General features: G+C 43.5%; 1 long non-coding RNA gene across 2 annotated transcripts; it reads left to right on the forward strand.

Annotated features, from left to right (window-relative positions):
- Positions 1 to 866: 866 nt before the first annotated feature.
- LOC120609299 (uncharacterized) lies at positions 867 to 11,188 on the forward strand. 2 transcript variants are annotated; one of them, XR_005654726.1, is made up of 5 exons: positions 867 to 1,362; positions 2,041 to 3,600; positions 4,469 to 4,542; positions 10,405 to 10,655; positions 11,022 to 11,188. It is a non-coding gene; the product is annotated as an uncharacterized LOC120609299 (long non-coding RNA). The 2 variants fall into 2 exon arrangements; XR_005654725.1 differs by having other exon boundaries at positions 867 to 3,600.
- Positions 11,189 to 13,867: the final 2,679 nt, after the last annotated feature.

Genomic DNA, 13,867 nt, shown 5'->3' on the forward strand with positions numbered 1-13,867 from the left:
CAATCAAATAGAATTTTCACGAAGTTGAAACAAGGGTAAGAGAAGGAAAAAATAGATCAATTCTGAGTCAATCTAGTAGAACTTATTTAGGTTTAAAAAATGACTCAGAACATCCAGGAAACCAAGATGAGAGAAAAATACCACATGGCTGTTTTTACCTGATTGGTAAAAACATACCAGTTTCTCAGAAAAAGCAGAGTTAATTCTTATACAAAAGGTGATAGAAATGTCTCACCAGCACCTTAATACAGTTCCTACCATTTGCTAAGTCCACAGTAACTGTTATTATTATTTACGAATAATAACTTGTTATTATTTGTAAAGTGTAGAAATGCCTCTTGTAACAACTTTTAATAAAGTTAGAGCATGATACTATGAGAACTAATAAAGGGAAATCTCACTAAAAAAAAGTCGGGAGATCAGAAGGGAGAGCTCTCATGCCCTACCACCCATCCTCCATTACCTCAAACAGGAAAAGGTGTACCCTTCATTTCCAACAAGATGTTTTACTTCTTTACTACCCTAGCAGGAGGAAGGAAGATTTTTCTCCTTGCCCGGCAACAGCACAGCCAATGAGAGACCGTCACAACCCAGGGGATGGGGTGGGGTGCGTAATGAAAAGCCACAAGGCTGAACTGCCAGTTTCCTCCAATGGACCCTTTGTAACGGCCCCTCTTAACTCCCCCCTTGCCTCTATAAAAGAACGTTCTTCTTCTTTGTTCTCTAGACTTGCCTATGGTTTGCCACAGCTTCTGTGCCCCAAATTGCAATTCTTTGTTGTTCCAGGATAAACACATTTTTCCTGGTTAAAAAAAAAAAAGACTTATTTATTTATTTTTTTAGGCCAACAAATACAAAAACACAATCCTTTGAAGAAGTATATTGTAATAGCAGACATACATAACTATTATGAAGAGTATGGCTTTATTTCTTTCCCACCAGACTTTTGATAACAAACTAGATGATGAAAAGATCAAAGCCACATCCATCTGGTCTCTGGGTTTCTTGCTGACTGGGGCCATGAAGTCCTTGCGAGGCCCGCAGGTAGATGAGACAGCATCCAGGAGCTGCACCTGGACGGAAATCAGGCCATCTCCGCACGGTAGCAGGTCCAAGCCAGTGCCACGTGCCCCGTCGGTCAGTCTCTCGCAGTCTCACTCGTTTTGGAGGGACTTGAGGTTGCCACCATTCGCACCGGCCTTCTCACTCTAAACCCGGTCACGTGCCCATCTCCTGCTGCCCAGGAGGCTGGCACATTCAGACAACACAGTGGCATGAAAATACTAATCATAGTGATCATATTTGGTTTGCAACTCTGACCTCAGAACAAAGATGCCAGGGCTGGGGACACACAGGACGCAGGTAAGGTGTCTTTGCAGTAACTGTGAAAGACGGTTGCTGGCAGGCATTTTAGAAGGGCCCAGAGAGGGCACTTGCTTGCTTGGGCTGGGTTCAAGGCCTGAAGGTAGACATTTCGGGAGGGTCTCCGAGGCGTCTGGGGGTCATCTATACCACCTTCTCTAGAGTCTCTCTTTTCTCTTTGCTCCTCTTCTCCTCCCCTCTCCCTTTTGTAGCTCTTCCTTAGGCTCTCTTTTCTTCTCTTATCTCCAGTTTCTCTGTCTTTAGCCCCTGCAGATGTCACTGCATAGGATGCTGGTACTTAGAGCTGAGAAAGCCCTCAGCCCCAACAGGAGCAGAGGCCCTCTCTAACTATCTTCACATTTCTGAAGCACTTAGCCTTGTGCTTGGCCAGTGATGAGGATTCTTACTCAGTCCTTGAATAGAATAGAAAGGACAGCTATCCTGAGTTCAGTTGCTTTGTGTGGCACTGCATTTGTATGAAGGAATGACACAGGTGCACTTTGGGAACTTTTATCCCAAAGTACCCTAATACCCAGGGAAATGGACTTAAGGCCTGTGGGGTTAACCTGCAAGTCTGAAGCCTTTTGAAAGTTTAGCTTTAATTTATAAATTTATTCTAATTTCTGCATTTCATTTTACATCTATTCATTTTAATCAGATTTTTTACTCTTTATCTAGTACTGCATCAAAAGAAAACTGCCTATAAATTTTCATCAAACATAGAGGACATGTTTGGGGTAGTCCAACTCAAAATTTAGGCTACGTAGAGTATGCGATATTCACTGTGGACCCCTTCCCATCCTGGAGAACCTCAAAGAGAGAGGCTATTACTCTCCCTCCCTTCTACCTCCTCAGCTACCAGGGAACTGCTTCTCACATGAGCAACTCTTTGTCAAGTGATCCAGGGTAAGGAGCAAAGAAAAGCATGTATGAATGGATTTAATCATGGTCAAGGTTAACCTGAGCATTGCTGGGGAAATCAGTTTATATAAAAATAAGTTTATAAACAACTAGCTAAATTTCTAATTCCTCCACTCACCACCTTTGTCAATCTTCATTACAAATTATAATCCAGGAACATACTCCACATCTTTCCTGTGGTTTTGCAAACCCTGGCACTTATACATAAGGAATGCCTGGACTCCAGTTTAACAGATCTTTATATTGTCCCATTCTAGCATAGTCCTGGTTTATAGCTGGTACACAGAGATACATAAATCTTTGTACTCAATAGCTCTGACCAGCTCTCTTGGTGCTCAGTGTCTTGTTGGGGAAGCAAACACATAAACAAATTACTAAGACCTGGTGTGACTACAAGTACAGATGCACTGTAGCAACAGGGCTTGGAAAGGGAAGAAGAACTAAAAACAAAAATAAAAAAAGTAAGAAAGAGTGTGGCATGATGGCCAAGAGTTGGCCCTGAGCCAGAAAGGCTGGAATCAAATCCTAGTTCTCTCTTCCAGTTTTCTAGCCAGGCACAAGTCACGCAGCCACTCTGAGCCTGGATTTCCTCTCCACAGTAGAGATGGTAACGATAGCACAGGCATTAGAATGTTTTTCAATATGAAGCATAGCACTTAAAGCCCAGTGCCTAGAATTCAATAAATGTGAGCCGTTGTTATTATAATGACTTCAAAGGAGTAATATAAATGAATTAAGCATGGACCTGGAAGTATGGCCTAACGCATTACAAAAGAGAATCAGCTAAGATTTCTTTGGGGAAAACGAAAAGGTGTAAAAAGCCAAATGCCGCTTGCCCTCACATCTCTTGTGTTTCAAATACTGTCCACAAGATGGCAGCAGTAGCCTCAGGTTCTCACAGCCTAAAAGGCATTCCATTCAGCCTGCATTCCACGGAACCGCCCCAGACAGGCATCTCGGGGACATATTTTAAGTGGAAGGCAACCAGCACCGCATCTAAAGGATGCCCTTTCTTCTGGAATGCTATAGAAGTCTATGACTAGACAGACAAAGACACTCTGGCCTTGGGAAAAATTGGAAATCACCCATTCATTCGTTCATTTTTCGACAAATATGTACTGAGATCCTACTGCATCCCAGGCATCCCGCAAAGGAATAAAGCAAAGGAGGCCCTGCCCTCATGACCTCACAACCAGTCGCACACAGATCGAACACTGATAGATCATGGGATGGAATCTCCTAGCCAACTGAGAATCACAGGCCCGTGCACTGTGGTAATACAAGATTGCAGATTAAGCAAAGAAAAAGGCAGACACGGTAGGAAATCCACACCGACTCCGCTTTGTATGCTGACGAGAGTGGGAGAGAATTCTAAGTGATAGAAGTTGGTAGAATTAAATTATGTTTGGGGGTTTTGCCCCTTGTGAAATCACTCAAGTTTTTACCCCCTCCCCCGCTTTAAGCTAGAAATCTGGGCCGGGCTAATGGAAGCTGTCACCTGGAATGTCTGGGGCAGCTGTGCAAGGTTACATTCCAGGCTCCTGAGGTGGGGTAAAAAAAAAAAGCCAGAAATTTGCCTTTTGTCAACTGCAAATTAAAGTAATTTCCATGCAGAGTGTTTCTCCTGCTGGAGGTGAGCACCCAAAATGCCAGGGCTCCTGAGGCAAGCCTTTACCTGGCCGCCCCGCCAAGGCAGACACACCTGAGGATAAAGGCGTCTCAGGGTTGCGATTAGGAGATTGTTTTCTTGGTTCTCCTTTGACCAAAGTGCCAAACCAAGTGGCATTATTAAGCGGGGCCTGGAGGTGAGAAACGGGGATGTCTTCAGTCCCTTAACACTCTCAAAGCACCTTTTAGAATGTGGGACAAGAGAGGCCCTCAGCTTTAAGTAAATAAAAAGAAGGTAAATTTGTGTGTGCTGCAAACACAGTGATATGATGACAATAAAAAATAGCCACCATTACTGAGAGTGCCAGGCAGACACGATGCCAAGACATTCCAGCCACAGATCACCGAATCATCAAAGAAGGTAAACTAAGTATTATTGTCCTTACTTTATAGATGAGAAATTTGAGGCTTTGTGAAGTTAAGCCGTTTGGAGAAAATCTCAAGTATTAACTGATAAAGGTGGGATTCAAACCCTCATTTCTCAAACTCCTAAACCTGAATCCTTCACCCCACACAGCCAACCAATTGCAGAAGTGGATAGAAAAACATTGCTACCAAAAATGAAGACGAAGTTATTCATTCATTGATTCCGTAAGTACTTACAGAGCACTTTATGTGTGAGAAACTGGGCGTATACAAAGGTAAGTACTGGCAACTGCAAATTAATTTCCAAGCAGAGGACTTGCCACCATGATGGGTCTGAATTTGGAGACCTGAGATGTGAACAGACCTGGAATATTCCTCTCACTAAAGAGGTTTAGATCAAGAGCAAATGGGCAAGGAGTCTTAGCTTACAGACAACACGCTCGCTTGGCTGGTTAGAAGATATCACATATACGTAGGAGGCAAGTTTTACGACCCTGTGTGCTCTCATCTCCTAGGAAAGAGTTATGACCGGCACGCACACCCTCAACACATACACAACCCTGGTCTGTCCCCAAAGCCAGCACCTGGCTGGGGACCTTGCAGATTCCAGAATCTCTCCTGTCCCACACTCCCACCCTCATGTGGCTTCGATCAGAGTCCTGCACTCCATCATCTTCCCTAATTTGTGGCTTCGCTGAGCCTCCTTTTCCTCATCTATTGGACCAGATGACCTGCAGTCTCTTCCAGTACAGATGTTTCTGACAGCTGCCATTTACTGAACACTGGCTGTGTGCCAGGTGCTATTGTAGATTCTTTACAATCATTACCTTGTTTAATCTTCCCACACATTCTATGAGTGGGGTCACAATCATTACCTTGTTTAATCTTCCCACACATTCTATAAGTGGGGTGGCAACCCCATTATGTAGATGAGTTTTAAAACTCAGAGATATTCCAGGTGACTTCTCCAAGGTCACACAATTAGTAAGTTGAGAACCAGGATTAGAAGCCGGGTTAGTCTTGACCCTGAAAGCCTCAATATTTCTTACCGCCATACCGTCTTTAAAAGAAGAGGAAAAGGTTTACTCTTTGTCCTCCAGGTCATCACCTCTGCCTAAACTCTTCCCATCGAAAGCCCTCACGACCATCTATGTAGTGCTCACCTCATCTTTGTCACCATCCTCTTCTATCATCCTTGGCATTGTTCCTGGAAGACTCGGGTACCTGGCATACCCTTGTCTGTCATCATTTATTCAATATTCATGGAGAGGTCTGCTGACTCCACGACCTTTGCTCTTCTAAGATCTTGTGACTTTCAATCTTGGCCCCACTCCAGGCACCCCCACCCTCAGCCCCGACATCACTTAAACCTGTGGAAATACTCTGTCTCCCAGATCTTGGACCCCAAAACCCCATCTCCAACCTCTACCCCATTATCACCCTCACCCAGCCCCTCTGGTTCTTGGCCTAACTCGACTTCCTCCATAGACAGTAACATGCGGTCCACTTTTCCTCCACCTGAGTCCTCTCAGCTATCCTCTTGTGTCCCCAAAAGCACCTCTGAATCAACTCCCTCCTTTCTAACTTCAAATTCACAATAACTTTACACAATCTCTCCTTCATTTTGTCTTTCTTTCCAGAAACAGTCAACTGTCCTCTCCCCAATCCCTGCTACCACATGGCTACCTCCTTTCTAAGCTGCGTGTCTCTCTCTCCGGGCCACCTCCTCCAGAAAGAACCTGTCTTTCGCAAATATTCCCTCCTCTTCTGGCATCTTCAAACTCTCCCTCTCTTCAAGCTTCTCCCCTGGCTTGGGAGACTTCCCGAACTGGACCAATAGTGATGTTTCTCCCCCTTGCTGTTTTTGGAGACTCCCTCTTGACGCCCTGGTCTCATGATGTCTGCCCTCCCATTTCACTCCATCGAAAGGCCACTCTCTGGTCCCCAACCACTCTAGATTCTAGATTTAGAATTGTCCTCAGTTCTTATCCCCTTTGACCTATACAGATAGACTCTGCTGACTCACCAGATTATTATGACTCCCTTGCCCTTAATCTCTTCTTTACATTGCATCTCAGCTCTAAGCCTCCTGACTTCTCTGAGCCTCAGTTTCTCCATCTATTAAAGGAGAAAAATAAATGCCAACATCGTAGGGTTGTGGGTATTGAATGAAATATCACATGCCTGACATATTGACGGTGCCCCTAGTAGTTGTTACTATCACTGTTGCTTTTCTCTTAATGTTGAGAGAATTTCCCTTGACTTACAATCTTTAACTCACCCTACAACAGCAAACACTATAAGTAAGCCTCTTAAGGGTAGAGGTTCTTATGGCCTTAAGAAAACCCCGGGAGTTTGCGTTGCACACGGTAGGTAGAGTTAGTTCACTGTTGGCGATGATGACGGCTTCATAACCACCAGCTATTTCCCCGGTCTTTTAATTTTAATAAACCTCAAATGCTTTTTCCACCACGGACTTGGCTGTTTAACGGTTTCAATCCTTTGAAAAGGAAAATGACTCCCTTATTTTTCACTTACTTGCTGCATGTTAAGAGCTCTTTGATGTTCCAAAGGCCTTTCAAGAAAGGCTCCTTAGAAATAGGAGCTTGGCTTTTGCCACAGGGAAGTGAACTTGAACCCCAAAGGTGGAGCTGGGACCCTGGAGTCCCAGGCATGCGTTTTCCTCGCAGGCTCCAGGCCTGACCCCAGCCTGGAGCTTGGAGAAAATGCTATTTGCAAACTCTTCATCCTTCTCAAAGCTGTCATTTTCGTCAGCCCCACTGGGCATTTTGACAAATGCCTTTGCTAATTACTTAATTATTTTGGCCTGCACAAGTGTGGGGGCTGTTTCCTTAAAGAAAAGAGGGCTTAGCCAGTCCCTTCTTATCAATGCAAGGCCTGAAAGTAGCCTGCCTCAATCCTGTTTCAATCTTATTAAAGTGTTTGGCTAACTTAGCACCCCCACCAGTCAAATTAACTCAAATACATTATTATGCAAGGACACAAGCACAAAGCCCTCCTTCCCCAAAGCCAAGCTAAAGCTAGCATTTGTTTTTTTATGCCATTGGCTTATTTCTTCTAGTTCAAGCCTCTTTTGCATGGGAAAGAAACCTGCGCTTATCTGCTGACTTTCAATTAAAGAAACAATTAGGCTAGCTGATAAGTGCGAGAAATGCCTCAATGCATCCCTCCTGGAATTAGCAAGGAGTGTGAGTCTGTCACCCCCTGGTCAACACAGTGGGGTGCGCGGGCAGCAGGAAAGTGTGGAAGAGATTCCACCGAGAGGGAGGTTGAACTGGCTTTCCCAGGCTGGCCAGCCCTGACATTCTTAGTTTTAAAATCAGAGTCTCTCTAAGAAGGGCTCTCTCTCTCTCTGAGCATCTTCTCCATCTAGTACTACCAAATAATGCTGAGCATCTCGCCACATGCCCTGGCTGTGTCTTCGTGGCACCCTGGAGAAAAGGCCCTTGACTAGTTCATCTGCTCAGCGTACACTGAGGCCAAAATAAACTCAGAATCAACTCTGAAACACAAATTGCACTTAAAGGCATGAATTATCCAAAGTGGTTATCCACCCTGCTCAGATAAACAGCCAATGGCCCCATCCAGAGGCTGGCACGGGGCCTGGCACGTGGTAGGTGCCCAGTAAAGGTGGCTGGGTGTGGATAAAGCTACTGCCCATCCCGCCGGGATATCGCGCCTGCAGGGGTGTAGTTGACTCTCGGTGAATCACTCGAGGGGGCAGAGGACACGCAGAGGCTTCAATTAGGGTTGACCCATGTATTCGTTTGCACAGCTGGGACCAGAGAAACTGAGCTGACCCCAGGTCTTTCTCATGAAAATGCAATGAGGGCAAAGCCGCCCTTGAAAATACCAGTATCTTGCATATAGTTAAGGACTATTTCATGATATCGCCAGCTAGCTTTAAGTGAAGAGGCCTAGAGAGGGTGTATAATCTGCCTAAAGTCACACAGCCAGTTGAAAATATGAGGAGTACCTATTTCATTTGTTATAGCAGCTGAAAAGATAAAATCCATAGGGATAAATTTAATGAAGCACCTATAGGATCCATAAGAAGAAAACTTTAAAGCCCTAATGAGCTTCATAAAGAAATCTGGAATAAATGAAAACACATGATTTTTTTTTTTTTTGGATGTTAGTCTCTCTAAATTAATGTAAATGCTCAATTGACTTCCAATTAAAATACCAAGAGGATTGTGGATGGTGATATAATGATATTAAAATTTATCTGAAAAAATAAACATGTGAAAATAGCTAGAAAAAGTCCAAAGAAGAATAACAAGTAGCATTACTCATACTTGTTATTAAAATACATCATGAAACCACAATAATTAAAACAGTTTAAAGAGGAGAAAAAAATAGACAGAGTACCAGAATATGAGGGGACTGTAAATAGAGTAAAATACACGTAGAGATTTAGTTTATGATAAAAGTGGCATTTCAATTTAGTGAGGAAAGAGATCATTCAGTAAATGATCTGGGGACTGTCGCTAATTAGATAGGGGAAGAATCATGAAGTTAGAGCCCTACCTCAATCTTTAACACCAAAATAAATTTTAGTTGGATCAAAGATTTAAATTTTAAAAAGGAAACCATAAAACATCTCAAAGGAAACATGTAAAATGTATAATCTGAGTGGAGAAGTTTTTTCTAAGCAAACCAAGAAACTCTAAAGCCAAAAGAAACAATTGACACATTTGACTGCCTAAAAATGTACAATTTGTGTATGGCAAAAATAAATGCTGTGAACAAAATAAGATAAGAAGAGAAATCATTTTCAGTCAATGACGGATAAAAGGTTAGTTTCCTGTTTTACAAAGCTCACACACCAATTGGCAAGATCAGCAAGTATAACTCAGTAGCGTAGGCAAAGGAGGGGAACAGGCAGTTCACAGAACAAGAGACCCAGAACAATTTGGTAGAACTTACAATGGCACCAGCTCATTGAACAACCTTTCTTATGACTCGTCTTCATCAGAAAACCCACCAGTGGAATCTTAAGTCGTGTATTTGCTTAAGGTTGTTATTGCTCCCTGAACTAGCTCTTCAAGTGGGAAGAGTCTGAGCTAGGATAGCACAGGGACCGCTAACCCTGCCTGCCAGTTCCCCAAAACAGTGCTAACCCTTCTGCAGGTAACTGAGGTTCCACGCTTTGGTGGAGAGGGAGGAGGCCACTGGTCAGGGGCCGTGCTGCCCTCCTGCACGTGAGGAAAGGGACAAAGCCCACCGCATTTGGAGTCACCAAACATCCCTTTGGGCTGCCTCCTGAGAATGTCTTCCTCACTGCTCTTATATCCCGTATTATGATGCATATAATATCCCATAGTATTATGTATCCCATAATAACCACAGACAAGGAACCAACTGTGAACATGCACCATGGTTTAAGCGTCCTGTAGCTCTAACTACCTAGAAAGCAGAGAACCCAGAGTACAGGTGAGAGATGCTTCTAAAACAGTTGTCATTCTTTACTCCTGCAGGACTGACTCTCCCTCGGCCTTTGTCAGTTCTGGCTATACACGCAGTCACATCAAGACTGGTCAACTGCTGATTTCTCCAAGTGCAGCATATTAAAAACTGCAGATTAGGAGGTATGTCAGAGTAAACTGACTGATGGCAGAAAGGCCGGTCAAAGGCACCAAAAGCAGAGGGCACGACTGAGGTGATGCCCAAGAGCCAGATAGAAAGGCCAAACGAGGCTATCCATCCTATGTTTAAGGGGGTGAGGCTGTGTGTCGCCCATTTGAGAAACCAAAATGATGCTTTACCCTAGAAAGAATCAGCTTCAACGAATGCCTTATTAAATGGCATTTGGAGAGAACCAAAAACTTGAACTATTATTAGATCATTTTTATTCTGTGATCTCTCAGTCTAGAGTATTGTTAGGGATAGAATAATATACTGAAGTTGAGAAACATTTCTGTCGCAGTACTTGAAAAATATGAATCCACACATGGGAGGAAATGGAAGTATAGTTATAAGAATAAATATTGAATTTTAATACATGAGGTATTGGTGAGGCTCAGTCAGTAATTCCCATATTTATTGATTTGTGTTTGATTTAAGCATAAACCATGCCACTTGGAGCCACGCACAGGGGACAGCATAGAAGCAAATACAACGTACAGCGCTGATCAGCACATAAACACATCTCCTGTTACACGACCATGGTCGGCATGACCAGGAAACGCAAAAGACCAAGCTTCTATGACTTGGTCTGTTTTCCTGTAACAAATAATTTAAGTCTCAGTTTCCTCATCTCGACATTGGGAATAATAATACCTGCCCACAAGGCTTCGTTGCAGGCCTTAAATAAGGTAAGTCAGGGGTCTGAATAGCACCTGAGATGTAGCAGATAGATAATAAATAGTAGCTGTTGTTGTTATTGTTGTATTTTCACCATATTAATATCTCAGCTTCCAAAATCAGAATCTGAGAATCAGTCACTTTTTTCTTATAATATTAAATCCTCATTCTCTCTCTGTCTCTCTCTCCCTCACTCTCTTTTATTTACCCCTTACACAACTTAAAATTCTTCACTGATTTTTAACTCCTACGATAATAGTAACGGCTAATACTTATATAATGCTCTTTGTGTGCTGGGCACTGGTCTAATGACTTTACATGAATTAACTTACAATAGCCCAATGAGGTAAATATTTTTATTGTCTCCCCTTTTACAGATGAGATTGAGCACAAGGAAATTAATGATATTAAAAGGTCTCACAGCAAGTAGTAGGCCTGAAAAGTACTGCTTTGTGAAAAAAGCAGGACGAACGAGTGTGTTCTGTAGACTGCCATTAAATGTAAATGTGCACAGAGACATACAGATATACCGATGTAAAGAGAGTGAGAGGGACTTGGAAGCTAAGGGTAAGAGGGACACTTGCTTTTCACTTCTGAACCTTTGGGATTTTTTGGTGAATGTTCTACCCATTCAAAAAATTAATCGATAATCAAAAAGTTCTCCCAACTCATGCTGGTCACTCATCTCTGGAGTGCCCAGCCCCTTTTAGCAAGTTCAGACCTATTTCTGGGCTTCCAATCCCCATTGCACATGTTAGCTGACCTGAGGGCAGGGTACCTGGCTGGGCCGCGCCCGCTTTACGGGGGACACCCCAGGGCCCAGACAGGCTACAGAGCTCAGACCGGGCTACAGGGCTCATTTCCAGAAACCTCGTGGAGAGTCGGGGAGGAAACCAACGGTTCTGGGTGACACTCCCCGCCACTCAGGTTTTTCATCTGCACCAGGCCTGGAGGTAGAACGTTTGGGAGGCCCTGAACAAAGAGGACCCCCTCCTCTCTCTGCCTAATTTCCATTGCCTGCCATTCCTTTCAGAGGAGATAAAGGCTTGCATTCCACAATTAGCGACAGAAGGTTGAAAATGCAAATTCATGGAGGAGTTCACAATCTTTGGTGAAAGAGTTTTCACTTAGGTGTTAATTATTTCTACCTACTTCCTGGGCTGGGCTGGGCCGAGAGGAAGAAAGCCTGGGTGGGGCAGTGGGCCAACTGTGGAGGTGGGGGTACCACCCTAATTCCCCCTTCCCCACTCCTCCTATGGGACAGGACAAGCCAGAGGTGCCCTCCACCCCCACTCCAAGGGGTTTCTGCTGCCCATTCCCTTGTCACCAGCTCCATCAGAAAAAGAAAGCTGGGTGGAGAGCCTCAGAGGAGCCAGAAAAAAACCACTGGCAGGTATCCTGCTTCACAAAGCCTGACCACAGCTGGAGGGGATGTAGACCCTTGTCCCTGGAGAGAAGACCCACGAAACCCAAGACAGGTTTCATCTGAAGAGTCATCTGGGCAGGAAGGGAAAAGGCATGAGTGAGTTGAAGGGTCCTGTCCTCTGTTGCCCAGAGAGTAGGACAAGCGAGTGGAAGCCACCAGGAGCGAAAATGCACTGCTGTGTAAATGATCGGTTCAGCCAACCTGCATGCGCTCCCGCCTCCTGGTCTTTGCTTAAAACATTCCCTTGCTTAAAGCACCTTTTCCTTCCTCCCGTCTAGGGCCTGCTTCAAAGCTCATCTCCAAGCCTTTTCCTGGCAGGCTCACCTCCCTCTTACTGAGACCAGCCCTCGTTTCCTTATATATTGATTTTTGCCAACCATTTACTAGATGGACCACATTTCTTCTCTTGGAAAGCTGAGCCAAGGGAGGCTGCTTTGGTGAATTTCATTTCTATAATCTCACTCAGGGTTAGGAGGTCACCTGTGTGATCTGTGTCTGCCACTCGTTCTCTTTACAAGGCTTAGTTCCCTCTTCTATAAGTGAAGGAATTGCCCTGCAATAATTCTGTGATTTCTTCTTTGTGCCAAGTTTTATGATTCTGGGCTTTGATGTATATTTCCATTCATTTCATATGACTTTGCATTTTGATAAATGGTCTCACCTCCTGAGAAGATTTCATGAACCTGGACTCCTGACTTCAATTTTAAGATCATGCAATTAGAAAACACAAGTGGCCTTCATTTAATTAGAGCTGATTTTCAAGAATAATGCCTGACTTTGCTAATTATTCTTTCTTGTTCTGTATCATAGTTGGAATTTATGATGTACAGACAGTGCTCCGCTTCTAAAGGACTTGAAAAGAGCTGGTGATTAATGGCTCCCTCTTTCATCCTTCTATTTTTCCCAAAGATGTTCTGGCTTCAGCTGCCTAAGGATCCGGCCCTGATGTCGATGGACTATTGTCAAAGAAGTCAACACTTTTGAGATCTCTGAAGTTCTGAGAAGTCTAGTTCCCAGAGCTCTTCTATATTTCCCTTCCCTCACCACCCACAGCTCTCCTTAAACCAAGCATAACGTTCCTTTCCCTGGGAGGCCCTGCCCCTCATGTTCTCCCAGCTAGAGTAGTCCCCAAATTTGCCTACAAAACTGTGATATATTTAATTTCAGTTCTTCTATGCTCTGTTTCTGGAAGTTTCATTTCATTCTTTTTCATATCTGCTAGATTTTTTTCAGTATGTCTTTCCTTGCAAATATGTTCAAGTTCATAATTTATATAATAAATTATATATATATAATAATTTTACTATTGAAAGGTGCAGGTTTGTTTCTGTTATCTGTTGTTTCTCTTGATTTGTACTCCTATTGCATTCCTTGTGCTAACCACAATCTTAAGGGATAAAAATGCTTTAAATGACAAACAGAAACAAAATTCCCCAATCATTCTTAAACCCAGTAATTCACAATCATCTGGATGTGAGGAAAAGGGATAAGTGTTGAAAATGTATGTGTAAACTCAGGATCATCTGTCCAGGTCTGTTGGGGTTCAGTTTACTGAACTTTTGATTTCATCGCTTTGTAGAGCTGACTTCCTGTGACCTTTATTCCTCATTCTTAGCTATAACTCACACACTGCCCTCAGGCTTACATGATAATTGTTTGTGTTGTTTGCAAATGTTGTCACATCCATTACTACTGTGAGTCTCCCTTCAGTCCTTTGAGAAAGGCAGAATTAGATGTTTTTATCCCCATTTTCCAGACAAGGTAACAGTTTAGGGGTCAAATGTCCTGCCCAAAGTC

Source organism: Pteropus medius, unplaced genomic scaffold (assembly GCF_902729225.1).
Source record: "Pteropus medius unplaced genomic scaffold, Ma_sr-lr_union100, whole genome shotgun sequence".
Taxonomy (NCBI): Eukaryota; Metazoa; Chordata; class Mammalia; order Chiroptera; family Pteropodidae; genus Pteropus; species Pteropus medius.